The 16,911-nt window shown below is 35.6% G+C and overlaps 1 protein-coding gene and 1 long non-coding RNA gene across 7 annotated transcripts in view; one reads left to right on the top strand and one right to left on the bottom strand.

Moving 5' to 3' along the window:
* The window catches only part of Cfap20dc (CFAP20 domain containing), a 200,262-nt gene that overhangs the window by 123,154 nt on the left and 60,197 nt on the right, over positions 1-16,911 (top strand). The gene's annotated exons all lie outside the window — the stretch shown is intronic.
* LOC138824717 (uncharacterized) overlaps positions 2,359-16,911 on the bottom strand; it is a 108,563-nt gene continuing 94,010 nt past the window's right edge. The window contains exons 2-3 of the long non-coding RNA XR_011371157.1: positions 4,592-4,716; positions 2,359-2,402 (exon numbers count right to left, since the gene is read on the bottom strand). This is a non-coding gene — a long non-coding RNA (uncharacterized lncRNA). The remainder of the gene's footprint in view (positions 2,403-4,591; positions 4,717-16,911) is intronic.

Genomic DNA, 16,911 nt, shown 5'->3' with positions numbered 1-16,911 from the left:
AACACCAAACACAGCCCACTGTACGCCCACTTATACATGAATTGGTTTATAACTGTTGCTGGAAAGACTATAAGATTGGATATCTTAGGCATCTAGTTGTGTCTTCATCCCAATCATTAGTTCTTCTACAGTGTAAGTTAGCTGATCTAACCAATTAATATCAGACCATTTTATTGATAGGACAAGTTCATCCTCTTCCTATGTACACACAGCATCATCTTTTTTACCAAACTCAAATGGTTGACTCTAATCATGGCAGGTGGGAAATAATAGTTCTCTGGGAAATGAGAGAAACATGGAGAACTACATTTCAAATAAGACCATGGGGGGAACTTACTGTCTCATCTATATGAAGAATATGCAACAGAAGCAGCAGTAGAGCTTCATGAGAAAAGGAATAATACCAGATCTAAATAGTTAAGTTGGTTATTCTGTTAACTACTCTCTTTAACTGCTAGCTATTCTATTTCTGATCTCCTTTAGTGTTCATTATGTAGCCAGGTACTTAAAATCAACTACATGAAAACTGAAAACAAGTATTTTACCCAAGCATTACCCAAACTCTCACTGCATAGTAGCTTGCTCCCCCTCACCTGTATCTTTTTTTTGGGGGGGGGAGTCTGATCGTGGAGCCTGAACTCTTGGCCTGGACGCTGTCCCTCAGCTCTTCAGCTCAAGGCTAGCGCTCTACCACTTGAGCCACAACGCCACTTCCGGCTTTTTTCTTTTTGCTTATGTGGTGCTGAGGGATCGAACCCAGGGCCTCAGGCATGCAAGGCAAGCACTCTACCACTGAGACACCTTCCCAGCCCTCACCTGTATCTTTTAATGTGACCAGTAGCATTAGCTCCTGCCTGGACTAACTTTAGTGAAAGCCTGTTCAGAGTAGATTCCAGGGAGAGAAGATGAGGAATCTTGCTGTACTATCAAGTTTTAGGATTCTCTAGAGAGCGCAAAATACAAACCAGTATACAAAAATATAATGAACAAAAATGCTCTACTATATTTAAACAAACTCAATTTGTTATACCTTTCTTTTCTTGATTGGTTTTCTTCATTTTTGGAGTGAAGGGGAAGGGGTCCTTGGGAGGGTTAGTTCATTTATTTTCCTGTTGTAAAATTTCATCTATTGACTGTACAAATAAGGAAATATTAAATTATATATTTATGTGGTTATTTATTACAATCTGAAGAAAAAAATCTATTTAGTTTATTGAAATGTCCTTACCATTACTTAGATTATTTTGAATGTTATATCATTAGAGTAACATAATTAGAGTTAAGGAGTTAATTTTAGAATGTTACATCATTAGAGTAACATAATTAGAGTTAAAGAAAACATAATATTATAAATAATGGTGGGCAAATAAGTATAATTAGATTACTTATTGTGCTTGAAGTTTGTAACTTGTAATTAAAAGACTTTTTTTGATGTTAGACCAGTGAGTATTTTTAAAGGAAATTAAATGCTTTTAGTAGTATTAAAAGTAAGTAAATGAAATCATGTTATTATGATAGAAGGAAAGTATATATAGTAGTAAAGGCTAATTAAGAGAAGCTTTCAATGTTAAACTGTCTTTGTAATTTAAGTTGCTAATAATTCCCATCAGAAATAACAATGTGAAGAGCCTCAAAAGTATGAATTTTTGCATTTTCTCTTATCTTACTTTCTGCTAGCATACATTTTATTTCCCATACTGTGCCACATATAACATGTCTGGTATAATTTGGAAGTTGTGTTTCTCATTTGAAAAACACTTTGCAGAAATATGACAAGTTATAAAAATCAAAACTACTGTACAAAATGGATTATCTTAGGAAAACTATTAAAACTGAGTTTCACATTGTCACAGTATCTAAAAAAAAACAGAAGTGTGCTACTGTTTGGTATTTTGGCATTATCTCCAACATGACTCCCAATATATGCACCTGATTTGAAATTTGAATTAGGTATTATTAATACTTTTATCAATCGATTTAATTTTTTCCTAGAAATACAGTTCTGTCATCTTTTTTCCAAAAGCTCTTGTATTACATACAAGAAAATATTGGCAAGGCCATGCAATTTGTCTTGTATAACAGTCCAGTTAAAACATTCATATGTGGACACAAATTATGTGGGCTGACTACCTATCACATTCAAATTAGCTAGAAAGCTTACATATCTTTCTGCATCTAGTCTACCAAGGACAAATACACAAAGAACAGATTAAAAGGCCTTTGTTAGTCCTCTCCTAGTGATGGGGTTTTCAAGTGTTTGTTTTTTTAGCACTCAATAGTTTTCATTTTATTTTATTTCACTTTGTATATTTTTTCCTAATGAGACTGTATTTCTGGATTAAGTTATAATCTACTCACCTTTCCATACTCAACTAATTATTTTGCATTGCTCTATTACACACCTGTATACAGAAAATAGGAAGGATATTTAGTCAAAATGTGGTTGCTTATATTTTGGGGTAGCCTTTACAAAGTTAAATGCTATCTTATATTATGGAAAAGATAAAAGTGTTTCTAATATATTGTCTTGCATTGTTATTCCTGAATTTTATGAATTACAAATATAAATCTACTACATAAATATATTATTTATTTTGTATGAGTCATCCTTCTAAGCTGTTCACATCTACACATCTTTATAGTAATAAAACTCTTCTATGAAAACAAGGCCTAACTTTCTATGATTTGGCTGTGCCTTATTATAGGCAGGTGAGGAAGATTTAAAAAATCTAGTCTAGCTCTCTTTTCTAGCTCTTTTCTCTCTCTTTCCCAGCTCTCTTTCCCAGCTCTCCCAGCTCTCTTTCCCAGGCCTTTCCCCACCGTGTGGAGGACCAAGATGGCCTGGTGCCAACCAGAACGATGAATAAACCTACCCCTTACCTGAAAAAAAAAAATCTAGTCTATCTAGAAACTAACATTCTATCTCTTTTTTGCTAAAAGATATCTTGCTGATGTTGGCTCTGGACAAGAATTTTTGCAAGAAATCTTTAAATGTTCTCAGTTAAAAGAGCATAAAACTAACTTTTTGAGAAATGGACTTCATCTTGAGCAATTAAAAGAATCCCATCATTTTCTCCAAATATTCATATTTCCACCCCATACAAATCCTGTTTTATCTCATTTCTCTGTTACAGTATTGGTTACAGGTAAAGATGTTTACAAAATGCACTTTCTCTAACCGTTTTAATATCAAACATCATACAAGTTAATTCTTTACAACTGCCAACCCTTTATTTCATTTATTTACAAGCTAACAAAAACATATTATAAGATAGTTCTATCATTTTGTCACGTAAAGAAAATTATTCCTTTCACAGTTTCCTGTAACATCTCCTAAATAGAAGTACTTCTTGAAGATAGTTGTTATGAAGACATTTAAGTTACATTGATATACATTTGAATGGTCAGTCTTTAGCACCAAAGAAAAATTAAGTTCTTATTATTCTATGATTGTCTTTAGTCATAATTTATACAAATAACTGTCCTCTTTAATCTTCATCTGCTCTAGCTCTTGTTGCTTGCTAGTGTCCAAATAAAGGGTGTTGTCAATTGTCATTGGACACAAGTAAAAACTGGTTTTTTACAAATTCTAAACTGCAATCAAAAGTAATGTTTGGAATAGTATAGGTGTATTTTAATATAGAACTTTTAAGAATGTCATAGAAGGCTTTTTCATAGTGGACTGAATTAAAATTGTATTTGAAATATAAATAAATATGATCATCCTCTTTCACAAAGGCTGATACAGTGTTCTATCTTGACTCACACAGCATTAAAGTGCCGTTACAAAGAGCTTGGGTCCCATCTGCTCCAAGTAGGTGGTCCTCAAGAGTCATTAAAATTATCTTTTCAAAATTACAACTCAGCAAGAGCAATCATTTTGTACATCCAGAAATGAGTGTCCAAATGCCCATCTGCATGTCCTTCTAAGAAAGAGAGTTCAGCAGAGGAAGTGCGTGCTCCTTGGGGAAATCATTCTCATCTTGAGCATACATATGCTGTGCTACGGTTAATCAGGCAAGCTCTATTGATGTTCCTGGCACTGGGGCATGATTGAATATTTAGCAAACAAATGTTTCTGTGCCCAGAAGACAAATGGTTCAAGAGATTTGGGATTTTTAAAAAAGATACATTAAGTTAAATCAAAAGCATTTTGCATTTGTTCTTCTGAGACACAGATGAGCAGATGATTGGAATGTGAAAATGGCAAGACAACTTCTTTGCTACTCTGACAAATGACATTCAATTGCTGTACAGGTTTTCAGTAGCTAAACGATAAAGCAAAAGGGGGAAAATAGTGATTTTTCAATCAGATCATAGTAAGCTAACTTCTCATGCATGTAACAAATGTGTATAATTTGTCTAGAAAGAAATTAATCCAAAAGCATGTTGAGCCCAAATAAATTACATGTGTGATATCAATAGACAACATGTATGCCTTTTAAGAGAGGCAAAGACATTGCTAAAGTAAAGAATAAGGTGTTGCCAGTGCTCAACCCTTAATTATATCATAAAACTTTTTATTTCCCACTCCCTGTCTTAAATAAAAGCTAACCCATCTAAAATATTAGTTAAATATGGACATTCTTACCTTTCTCAGTAATCACAGTTACTCTTTCTGAATTGGAAATTATCCAGTCAGTGGTTGTAGAGAAGCCAAGACACACACATCTTTGGTCCTGTGCAGATTCCCCAGTTGCTTGTCCTTTCTATATACTTAAAATAGTATGGAAATATATTACCATGGAAAAATGCTCACTGAAATATCCAAGTACAGCCATCCTCTCAGCTGATCTCCAAACAGGGTATAGCTTAATAAAAATGTGAAGTGAATGACTATGTAGATACTTGGGGAACATTTCCAGGGACACAGTGACAAACACAAACATTTTCACCCAAGTAAATAACTGGAAGTAAGAATGCACCATAGGTGTAAAAATAGACTTCTAACAAATTGTTTTTTATGGACTTTCCTAAATGATATAGCAAAACACCTATTTTTCCACATCTCCTCAGAATTTCTCCAAAAGGATATTTGAAACCTTTAAAATTGAAAAGCTTTTATCCCTTTCTGTTTTATGATAGTATTATCTTTGTCAGTATCTTCTCTGCCCTTCAGCTTTTGAAGATAAATTTTAATGATATAGGAAACCATAAAAATTACACATATTAATGGGATGATGTTTCCATATATGCATATGTTGTTTGTTTATCAGACAAAGCATATGTGCTCAAGCTGTTATCATTTCTTTATGGTGAAACTTTTAATAATGTTTTCTCTTAGTTTTTTGAAATTTACAGTAAACTATTATGATCTGTACTTACCCTTTATTGCAACAGCACACCGGATTCTTGCTGTTGTCTATCTGTAACTTAGTACCCTTGAACTATGCATGTCCTCTTTGCCTTTGTCTCTTCTGTTGTGCCTGCAATATGCCATGCACATAGCAGGAGCCTAATAAATATGTATTGAATAAATGTTTACTGCTCCTAAGTCCCACTTGTGTCATATACTAAATATATTTTTGAAGTGCTGGGGATAGAACCTAGAGCTTTGTGCATACTAGACAAGCACTCTACTGCTGTGCTACATCCCTAGCCTAATTTTTATCATGAAAATGAAGTAGAGGTTTTTTTGATCACAGAAATCCCACTGCTAGTTGCTTATAACATTACAGAAAATATAACAAACTGAAGAAGAGATAGCACTGTCCCACAGTCAAAATCAATTTTAAAAGTATTTCTACTAGTTCTACCCATCCTTTCTTACAGCTAAAGTTTAGCAGATGCTTGCTGCACTTTCTGTTTACCCCAGTTGTGGAGGTGGGAGGGAAGGGATGGTGGGGAAAAACAAAGGAGGTGTCAACAATGCTTGATAAGAAATGTACTCATTACCTTGCTCATGTAACTAACCCCTCTGTACAGTAGTTTCACAATTTAAAAAACTTATTTAAAAAAAAGATTAACCTTTGATTCTTTTAGTACCTTTATGGAAAAGAAATTGCAAGAATCACTTCTACTTATTCTCTAGTGATTTCTACTGGGCATTATGTGTCTTTGACAGTCTTTCTGATTTCCTGCCATAACTATGTGAACATCCTCAGGTGCCCAGAATGGTAAAGGATGAGCTTGCCCTGTAAGCAGCTTACAAAAGAAAGAATTGTCCTGTACCTGCAGCCTACAACCATCTTGCCACTATTGCAGTGACAGATATAGTCATATCCAATCATCCTAAATAAATAGAGTTAGATCCTTAGATGCCATATAAGAAAATTATTAAGTGTGACATTCCCTGTCTTTGATGTACCCAGTTGAATGCTCAAATCAGTCTGGCTGTGCCATCATCATTTCCTTAACACCAACACTTTAACATTCCTAATGGCACTGCCTTCATCTCCTAGTTTGCCTCCCTTTCTCCTGTCTCTTCAAACTATCAGGATATGCATAGAAAATAGCCACCAACCCATGCCCATGCTATCTACTTTGTGTCATTTTGGTATTCTCCTGTGTCATTATAGAGTTCTTACATGAGAACTCCTCATCTTCCATATACTCCCCAGATAATAGAGTTATGTACCAGTATACCATTGTATTTCCACATCTGCAGCCATTAGTGCTTGCAAGAGTTGGCCCATTATAAGGAAGGAAGGCAGAACATGACCTCCTCCAATTAAGAGCTCTGATCATATCAATCTCTCCTTTATCCTATGCTCAACCTAGAGCAGACTCTCACCTTTACTTTACTTTTCTTATGAAGGCATGATGATTTTGTTGAGCATGTCTGAGGGGCAGACATTCAGTAAGATGCTCACAGTCCAATCATTCATCTAACAATCTTGTTTTAAAATGCCAGACTTTGGTCATAAATGATTTAGTTCTGTATGGTTTTAAATGGAGGTTAGAGGAAAAACTTACTAAAATTGAATGTTAACATATACCCTCTCAGACAGCAAACATTGTTTTAAAAATATACTCTGCTTTTATCACTTCTACTCTGACCTAGGTTTATCATTTAATACTCAGTTCTTTTATTTTTAAATAAGTGAAATTGAAAACAATCTACCATAAGTACACACAATGGTCACAAAGTTATTCTTTTAACATATTAGTGTATAGCATAAAAATTATGACATAAAATATATTATTTTATGGCAGGAGAATACCATATTTCTCTTTTCTATTATTTACTTTCAAGGAGAATTTTATGTAATTCCTCCTTTCTCAGATCTTAAAATGTTTAACTTAGATTTCCTATTGGTAATCACAGAACTGTATACTTATGAAAAACAATTTTATCTTTCATTTCAGCTTAACAAGCAATTGTATTTAAGAGGAGGTTCATATTTCATAGAAAAAATATACTTTCTGAATTTGTATAATTACTTTCTAAATATACTTTCTAAATTTCTATAATCATGATTTTTATGCTAGAAAAATACTTATAAAACATGTTTCATTGTCTTTTGCTTTTAAACTGCCTGACAATAAGGCTAGTCTACTTGAGTTTAGAATATCATTTCCTCCTGTAAATAAGCTAAGTGCTTAAAATTATAGTTCTTTTTCTTCTCATAGAGTTAGCCAATCAGGAAGTCAAAGTATGTGATTCTTTGATGCTTTAGATAACTTCCTATGGATCTTATTTTAGAACTTTTTTGGAATGAATATGAGTGACTATTTCTCAAATGTTCTTTTGTTACTAGGGATTTTTTAAAAAGTATAATGCTTTATACAGACCAGACAGCAGGATATCTCAGCAAATGATTATTTTGTATCGCCTAGTTGAACCATTATTTTTAGTTGTTCATATTTTTCTTTACAGATTAAAGTAAAATATATGTATATTTTGTCTCATTCACCAAATTTTTAATGAACTTGTTTGTACTCAATATCTTATTCACCATGTATGATGGTCAAATTGTTTTTCATTCTGTTCCCTAATGCAGGATAACCATAGTATCCAGGGTTCTTCAGACCCAATGAATCAGGGTAAACTCGCTCAACAGTAGAGAATATGCTGGGGAAAGTTGCAGTGTGGACAAGATAGATAATATCTAGGAAATGCCTTTACACAAAGACTTCCTTGGTGAAGTAAATAGAAATGACTTTTCAAATTATGTATTATTCAGGGTGTTCTAGAAGAATAGACCTGTACCATGTATATGTAAGAGGGGATTTATTAAATTGGCTTACATGATCACCAGCTGGATAGTCCCACAATGGCTATCTGTGTGTTGTGGAGCTAGGGAAAGAAGTAGCTCATTCAAAAAACTGAAAGCCTCAGAAGGGGAACCAATGATGTCAGCCCCATTCCTAGCCTGAAAGCCTGGATGCTGCCTAGAGAGGCCCTGGAGAAATTCCACATTGAAAGGATTAAGAATCTAGGGTCTGATGTCCATAGGTTATGACAACAGTAAAAGAGTGCCAGCTTCCTACTTCTGCTTTTTGTTCCACTATGCCTGTAGACTACTGGGCAGTGCTTCCTCTATTCATTTGGGGTCTTCTTACTCAGTCATTGACCTACATGTCTTATCCTCTCTGGAAGAATCCTCACAGATGTGCTCACAAGTGTGATCTACCAAGTTTCTAGGCCTCTCCCAATCCAATCAACTTGACAAGTAACATGAATCATCACAAATGAGTTGTTGCCCCAACTCCAGGCCTTTCTACCCCAGTAAAAGGAGCAGATCCTCTCAGAAAATTCCAGATTCCCTTATCAAAGCAAGGGCTCCTAACCAGCTCATCAAGTGACAACTTCAGAAAACCTCCCTAAAAGAAATTTAGGGATGGGCTGGGAAGGTGGCTCAGTGGTAGAGTGCTTGCCTTGCATGCATGAGGGCCTGGGATCGATTCCTCAGCACCACATAAGCAGAAAAGGCTGGAAGTGGCACTGTGGCTCAAGTGGTTGAACACTAGCCTTGAGCTGAATTGCTGAGGGACAGTCCTCAAGCCGAGTTCAGCCCCCATGACCAACAAAGAAAAAAAAGAAAGAAAGAAATCTAGGGGTAGGGAGGACTGGAGTTGGACCCCTGAAATATCAGTAGGTGGCTTTTCTGTCATTCACATGTGTGGGCAGTACTTCCTACTGATGTTCTGCACCTTGCACCCATTTATTTTTCATCATTTAGATGATCAGTAATGTATTTTCCTTCCCATTCAGAAGTGTTTTAGTTCAGTAACAGCAGCTGTTAAAGAGTATATTTCACATCCCAAGGATAATGGAATGCCTCCTGTTTTTAATGAGAAAGATAATTATGTAGTTTTCATCATAATAGTTATTTTTTATTTCCCAGTTACTTCCCATAATTTTAGTTATCACTGCTTGCAAATTATAAATGAAGATCTTTTTTGAGCCAAAAGCTTGCCAGTAAAATTGACAGATTTTCAATAACAATCTACATTAGGAGCCATAAAAACATCATTATTCTATTCACTTCTCTAGTCTCTGTGCAGCAGTTCCCCCAAATAATAAATGATATGAATGAAGGTTAACAGTAAAGCAGTGTCATCGAATAAATCCCTAGGCTAGTTTGATGTCTGCATTCATGTCCATCAGATTGATTTTTTTTCTGCATTAGTACTTTTTTCATTCAGCTCCCATAAGCTTCTCTTGGAAAATACGGAACAAATAAGGTAATGCAGAACAAATGACACTTACATTGCACTTTTTTAGGCATAAAAGACTTTATGTGTCATAGCCAAAACATTCTGTATATGTGTTATAATGTAAAGCTTTGATTCAGTCACATAAAATATAAGTACTTATCAGGGCACTGATGACTCATGCCTGTAATCCTAGCTACTAAAGTGGGTGAGATCTGAGAATCACCAGCAGCTAGTTCCATGAGACTTATCTCCAATTCATAAGCAAAAGGCCAGAAATGGAGTTATGGCTCAAGTGGTAAAACACCATTCTCGAGTGAAAAAGCTAAGTGAAATCACAAGGCCTAAGTTCAAGCCCCAGTACTGTCACAAAAAAATTATAGAAGTTACTTAAAAAATAACGTAGATTGTTACCTAGCACAGATAATGGACATATACACCCTTGTAATAAAATAGTAATAGTTAATATTTCCTGAATGTTTAAGTCATTGTATCACATTTTTTTCATGAAGAATTTTAATTGTCACAAAAACTCTGAGTAATAGACACTTTTAATGCTCCTCTTTTTTTTTTAGATAAGGGAACTGAAGCTTAATACGTTGCACAGCTTCTTCAAGAACCATAACTGCTGCTTAGTTGACAAGGCACCACTTGAATCTAGCTTGTGTGATTCTAAAACCACTACCGATAGGCAATACACTAATGTGTAAACGTGTATTATGAAAGTGGTGGGCTCTCTTCAAGAACTATCCAAATAGAAAACTGATCTATGTGTTCCTTTTTTGATTGTGTACAAGAATTACATAAGGAGGCTTCCTTTGCGGTATTTCATCCTCTCCTTTGCTCTTACTCTTCCTGTTTTTTCTTAAACCAATTCCAGTAGCTTTCATTGTTCTACTTATACACATTCATATAAAGTACTTTGACCAGTTTTCATCCTTATATGGCCTCTCTGTTCTTCCTTCCTCCTCCTGCTAGTTTCTATTCCCCAACATAACCTGTTTTACTTTCTTGTCACTCATTTTATTCATCATTTTTAATGTATATTAATTGTACAAAGGGGTCTCACCATTGTATTTTGTACTTTAGTCAGATTGACCTCCTCTATATGTTCCTTCTTTCATCATCCATCCCCATCCCCTTATGTACAACTTTCAGTGAAATTCCTATGTCATCTATATACATAGACACAATGTATTTCACTATTATCCATCCTCTGTTTTTGTGCCAGTACAATGCTGTATCCTCTAGCATTGCTTTCTCCTCAGGATTACTTTTGTTATTAGGGGCCTTTTATGGGTTGTTTGGTTATACTAGTAGCTAGTAAACTAATGAGCTAGCCTTATAAACTAGTCTACAATATTACATCACTTAACTAAAGCCAATACCAGGTGCCAAGAACAGAACTAACAGGAGTCTTTTAGGAAGTGACCTGATCAATTTTTCCCCAAAATTTTTATACTACCACCATTATGAGAGTCTATTATCCTTAATATCCAGAAAGTTGTTTATTTTCTATCTTCTTATTTTTCTATAAAAATAGAACTAGAGCTCACACAAAATAATAACAAGCTTGGAAAATCTGAACACGGATGAGCTGGAAGTACCTGGCTACTTAACAAAGAACATCATCTAAAACATAATGTTCTGCATAACACAAGTACTGAAAAAAAACTAAAGTTTGGACAGAAAACTAGGAAGTCTCTCCCACTTCATTTTCTTCATTAATGAGTCTCTTATGTTAACAGTTTCCAGAACATTTCGATTGTTTCAGAAGACATTTTTATAGTTGCTCATTGTAAATTACAAAGCTTAAGCCCAACATATCTTGCAGCAACCCTGTAATAAACTGCTATTCCATTTTATAGCTGAGGAGATGGAGTCAGAGCAACAGCTTCCAAAGAATGCCAAGGACAAGAGCTTTTTCTTTGGTGAGGAATAAAGGCACATATGCACTGCTTCCCTTTTATGCAGAAAAGTGTGGCTTACCTGTCAAAACTCAGACTAATATGATTTTATCTGTAACAACCCACATATTAGCCATGATCTGCAGTCACATTTGCAAATTTGACCGTCTTTATTTCATAGGATATAAAATTATTGAAGGCATGAAGCAATCCCACCTAATTTCAAAGTAAAATCACAAGAATTGAGTGTTCTTCCATAAAGACATTTTTTTTTAATTTCATGTTCATAGTGAACAGATTCTGATGCTCAGTACTACACTTACTTAGTGTATGAAGCTAAGAATCTGGGGAAATGAGCTTCTTCAAAGAATGTTGTGAGCTACTATCTACAAGGGGAATGCCTCAAATCCCAGAGAGTGATAGGGATGATTTTTAAACTATTTTATTGACATTTTTACATAACATAAAATTCATCACTTTTATAATATACAGTTCACAGGTGTTTAATATATTCACAGAATTGTGCAACCATCATCATTATCTAACTTTTAGATTTTTTTTTTTGTCTTTTCGTTTTTGGTACTGGGGATCGAACCCAGGACGTTGCACTTGCTAGGCAAGCGCTTTGCCACTGAACTACATCCCAGCCCACTTTTAGATTTTTTTATCCCAAAAGAAACACAATACCCAAATATAGTCACTACCCCAGACTCCTGGCAATCACCAAATCTACTTTTTGTCTCTAAATCTAAATGAAATCATACAATATTTAGCCTTATATGTCCAACCTCTTTTACTTAACAATCTTTTGAAAGTCCAGGCATATTGTAGTACTTGATTCCTTTTCCTGCCCAAATACATTATATTAGATATGTCTATTTCTTGATTGACTTATTACTTGATGAATATTTGGATTGCTTCTACTTTGAGACTATTATGAATGAAACTAGATTAGCTAGTATTTATGTGAACATGTTTTGTTGTGTGAAACTCTACTTTTAATTTTTAAGAAACTATCTTTCAATGTGACTGTACCATTTTACATTCCCACCAGCAATGTATGGGATCCCAATTTCTGCCTTTTGCACTTAAGCCATTCTAGTGTGCATGAAGCAGCATCTCACTGTGATTTTGAGTTTCATTTCTCCAACAGATGGTGTTGAGCATCGCATCATGTTCTTGTTAGACATTTGTGTATCTCTTTTAGATAAATGCTTTTTCTTTTTTGACTAGATTACCTTTTTTTACTTGTAAGAGTTCCTACTACAGTTTAGATGAAAATTTCTTATCAGATAAATGATTTCCAAATACTTTATTTTCTATAGGCTGTCTTTGTGGTGTCCTTTGAAGCACAAATGTTTTAAGGTTTGATGAAGACAAGTTTATTTTTTCTTCCTTTGCTGTGCATTGTATTATATCTGACAAGTTATTGCCTAATCCAGTTACACAAAGATTTACTTCTGAGTTTTTCTAAGTCTTATATTTTTAACTTTTATATTTGGTTCTGTGATCTATATCAAGTCAATTTTTGTGTATGGTATGAGGTAGTTATCTGCCAACATCTTTTTTGTTAATGGATATCCAGTTGTCCCAGCACCATTTGGAGAGAGGGAAGCTGATCTTTCCCCTATTAATTGATCAGATGTGTAAAAGAGTTATTGTTGTTTTTTTAATCTGCTTTCTTGTCAGAATATCCTATCTTGATATCTGTAACTCTGTAATAAGCTTTGAAATCAAGAAGTGCAAATTCTACAACTTTGTTCTGCCTTTCTTCCATGGTTTTGATATTCTGAGTCCTTTATATCTTATATAAATTTAAAGATTAGTCGTCTAGAAAAAACAGAAAAGAAAAAGAAACACAGGCAGGGATTTGCCATGGTTTTGATAAACATGTCCCCCCCCCCCAAAAAAAAAATCTCTGCGTTAAAGTCTTGGTGCCTAGGTAGGGCTATTGGAATGTGCTGTGGACTTTTAAGAAGTTAGAGCCTTTGGAAGGTCCTTGGGTCATTGGCGGTATGCCCTTACAGAGAATCGTGTGGCCCCAGCCCCTTCCTCTTTCTCCTCTCACTTCCTGGCCCATGGTGAAAATAGTTGTGTTTTTTTAACTTTATTTTATTTTATTAAGATGTTGTACAGAGGGGTGACAGTTACATGAGTAAGGCAATGAGTACATTACTTGTTGATCATTGTTACCCCTTCCCTTCCTTGTTGTCTTACTATCCTTTCCCTCCCCCAGCTCACACACTCCTATCCCCACTCCCCCACTTCGCTGCCTGAAGTTGTAAAGTGCATTTCCAATATACTGTCCTGTGGGTATCTTTGTTGCAAAGAGTTATCCTGTGTCCATATTTCAGCATTTAGTTATTCCCCTACCCCTCCCCAGATTAGACATATGTATATACAAGCTGCAGGGTATCAAAATCGAATACAGTGACAACAGGGGATATGCCATAAGGGGAAAAAACATACAAAGGAAACAACAGCAAAAAAATTACATGGTACATTTAAAACAATAACAATACAGACCTCTTGTGTCCATATCTTAGGGTTCATTTCACTTAGCATCATCTTTTTTTTTTTGTTTTTTGTCAGACATGGAGCTTGAACTCTGCCTGAGCGCTGTCCCTCAGCTCTTCAGCTCAAGGCTAGCACTCTACCACATGAGCTACAGCACCACTTCCAGTTTTTCTGGTGGTTTATTGGAGATAAGAGTGTCATGGTCTCTCCTGCCCAGGCTGGGTTTGAACCTCAATTCTCAGATCTCAGCCTCCTGAGTAGCTAGGATTACAGGCATGAGCCACTGGCGCCTGGCCTTAGCATCATCTTTTTTTTTTTTTTAGGGGGCACGGGGTCCGGTCATGAGGCCTGAACTCTGGGCCTGGGCGCTGTCCCTCAGCTCTTCAGCTCAAGGCTAGCGTTCTACCACTTGAGCCACAGCACCACTTCTGGCTTTTTTCTTTTTGCTTATGTGGTGCTGAGGAATCAAACCCAGGGCCTCATTCATGCAAGGCAAGCGCTCTACCACTGAGCCACCTTCCCAGCCCCTTAGCATCATCCTATATGGTATGTGGTTTTTGATCTTTTGAGCTCATCTGATAAGATTATCCTATATGTAGGCAGAAGACTGTATGATGTAGTTTTGTTCCACCCTGAGCTACTTGCTATCTGCCATTCACCACTGGTACAAATTACTAGGTTTAATCTGATCTTTAACTGGAACCTCCAAAACTGAGCCAATAAACATTTCTGCCTATAAGTTAGTTATCTCAGGTATTTCATTGTAATGATGGAAAGCTAAGATAGGATTACATCAAATATGCAGGTCAATTTGGGAAATACTACCATCTTAGTACTATTAAGCCTTTTAATCCATAGTTGTCTTTTTAAAGTTCTTTCAGCAATGCTTCATCATTGTAAGTGTACAGATTTTTATCCTGCTTTCCTTAAATCCATTCTGAAGTACTCCTAAGTACTCTTTTTGATACTTCTGTGAATAGAAGAATTTTCTTCATCTCATTTTGATTTGTTCTTTGTATAGAAATATAAATGATATTTGTATGTTGACTTTATATCTTGAAACATTGTTGTGTTGGATTATTACTTCCTGTGAATTTCTTGTGATTTCCTATACTAAGGATCATGCTATTGCTAAGAGAGGTGGTTTTACTTCTTTTCTACTCTGAGTGACTTATTTATTTTTTTCTTGCCTTATTGCCTCAAAACATTATTCTGTTTTTAGTGGAAAAATCTTCTCTTATTTCATAGATTTTTCATTTTGACTATCATGCCTTCCTATTGAACTCTAACACAGACTATATGAGTTTAGTCATAATCTGTCCCTAAAGTTTGAAAAGTACCTTGGTACTAGAAGTTCCTCTAATGTTAGTATGAATGCAGGCATGAAATTCTCATTACTGACAAGGAATTTAGTCCATGTATGTGGAATACTGACTTACTGGGGCCTCTTCCACCTAAGCTGAGCTTCTAAAATAAAGGACCTCCAGGTGATAGGATACAACTCTGTGACTCTCTTAGGGATAAGAAGAGCAACACTTTTTCTATTGAGTTCCTAAAGGAAAGACGTTCTCCTAAGTGCTAGAGATACATCATTGACCAAGATAGATAAGGCCTCTCTCCTCAGGAGCTTACATCTATTAGGAAACACACAATAAACAAGTACACAAAATAATCTATGATAAGAGTATGGAAAGAAAGAAATAGAATGATGGGACCAAGTGGCAGAATGAGCAGACTAGTTGACACTCAGTTACCATCTGAGCAGGTTACATTTGAACTCAGATGTAAAGTTTAAAGAGAAGAGACACCAGACATTTGGATAGCATGAGAACAGTGCTTTTAGGCATTAGGAACAACAGGATTCAGAGCTCCTGAAATGGACATCTGTGAAGAGTAAAGGACCTACATAACTGAGCCATGTGGGCAAGGGGAGAATAAAGGATGATAAGTAAAAGAAGTGCACAGGACTCAGCTCAGGTTGGGCCAGGAAGGATGTGATGAGTATGGCCTTTTTTCAAGTGCAATGGCAAATGTTTGGAGGGTTTTAAGTTAGGCAAATGATATAGCCTGATTTCTGCCACAAGTTTTCTATGGCTGTGTCAAAAATGGATGCAGCAAAGCAGGAATGGAATGATATGTTCTACTGATAGCTCAGACTGCAGATGAAGAAAAGTGGCAGATAAGGGACTGATAGACTATGAGGAATAGGAAATGGGTACAATTGAGAACAACTTCTGGGCTTGGAACTTGTAAAAACTGGTCAGATAATAATGTAATTGCAGTTCTAGACATTCTTGTCCAACATCAGGCAGCATATTACCTTGGGTCTGTGGTGGGGATCCTGGATGGCAATGCTAGGGAGCACATGGCAAACAAATCTGTCTGCATCATGAACTGTGAAGGACAGCAGGAGAACCTTAGCTAGCAACTTAGCCATCAAGACACTGCAATCAGGAATTATAAGTAGATTTCCCATTACCATTCTCATAGATTGTCAATGTGAAGCAACATTTTGTCAAAGGAGAAGCAAAAGCTTTTATAAAAAGAGATATAAAACTGTCTAATTCCCTATGATGGAAAGAAACAAGTCTTAAGGAATGCTTACTGAAATTGATTTGCTAGCTGCTTGGGAAATTTCCTTGTAATGTTTTATTCATGTTTTAATAGGGTTCTCCATTATTAAGTTCAAATATTTTTAATTAAGAAAGAAGTACAGCCTTCTGGGTAATATTGCAACCATGTAGATAGCTGGTAATTAAACTTTTCTGCACATATAACTGCATTCAAACAATTATGAGTGAGTCATTTTAAATCTGCACATGTCATTAACTGCATCTCTAAACAAACAAAAGAAGATATAGAAGCCTGTGTAGTCCTCCCTTGCTTA

Source organism: Dipodomys merriami, unplaced genomic scaffold (assembly GCF_024711535.1).
Source record: "Dipodomys merriami isolate MVZ:Mamm:240054 unplaced genomic scaffold, mDipMer1.0.p SCAF_13, whole genome shotgun sequence".
Lineage (NCBI taxonomy): Eukaryota > Metazoa > Chordata > Mammalia > Rodentia > Heteromyidae > Dipodomys > Dipodomys merriami.
The sequence above is the reverse complement of the archived record's forward strand: the minus strand, read 5'-3'. Positions and strand labels throughout refer to the sequence as shown.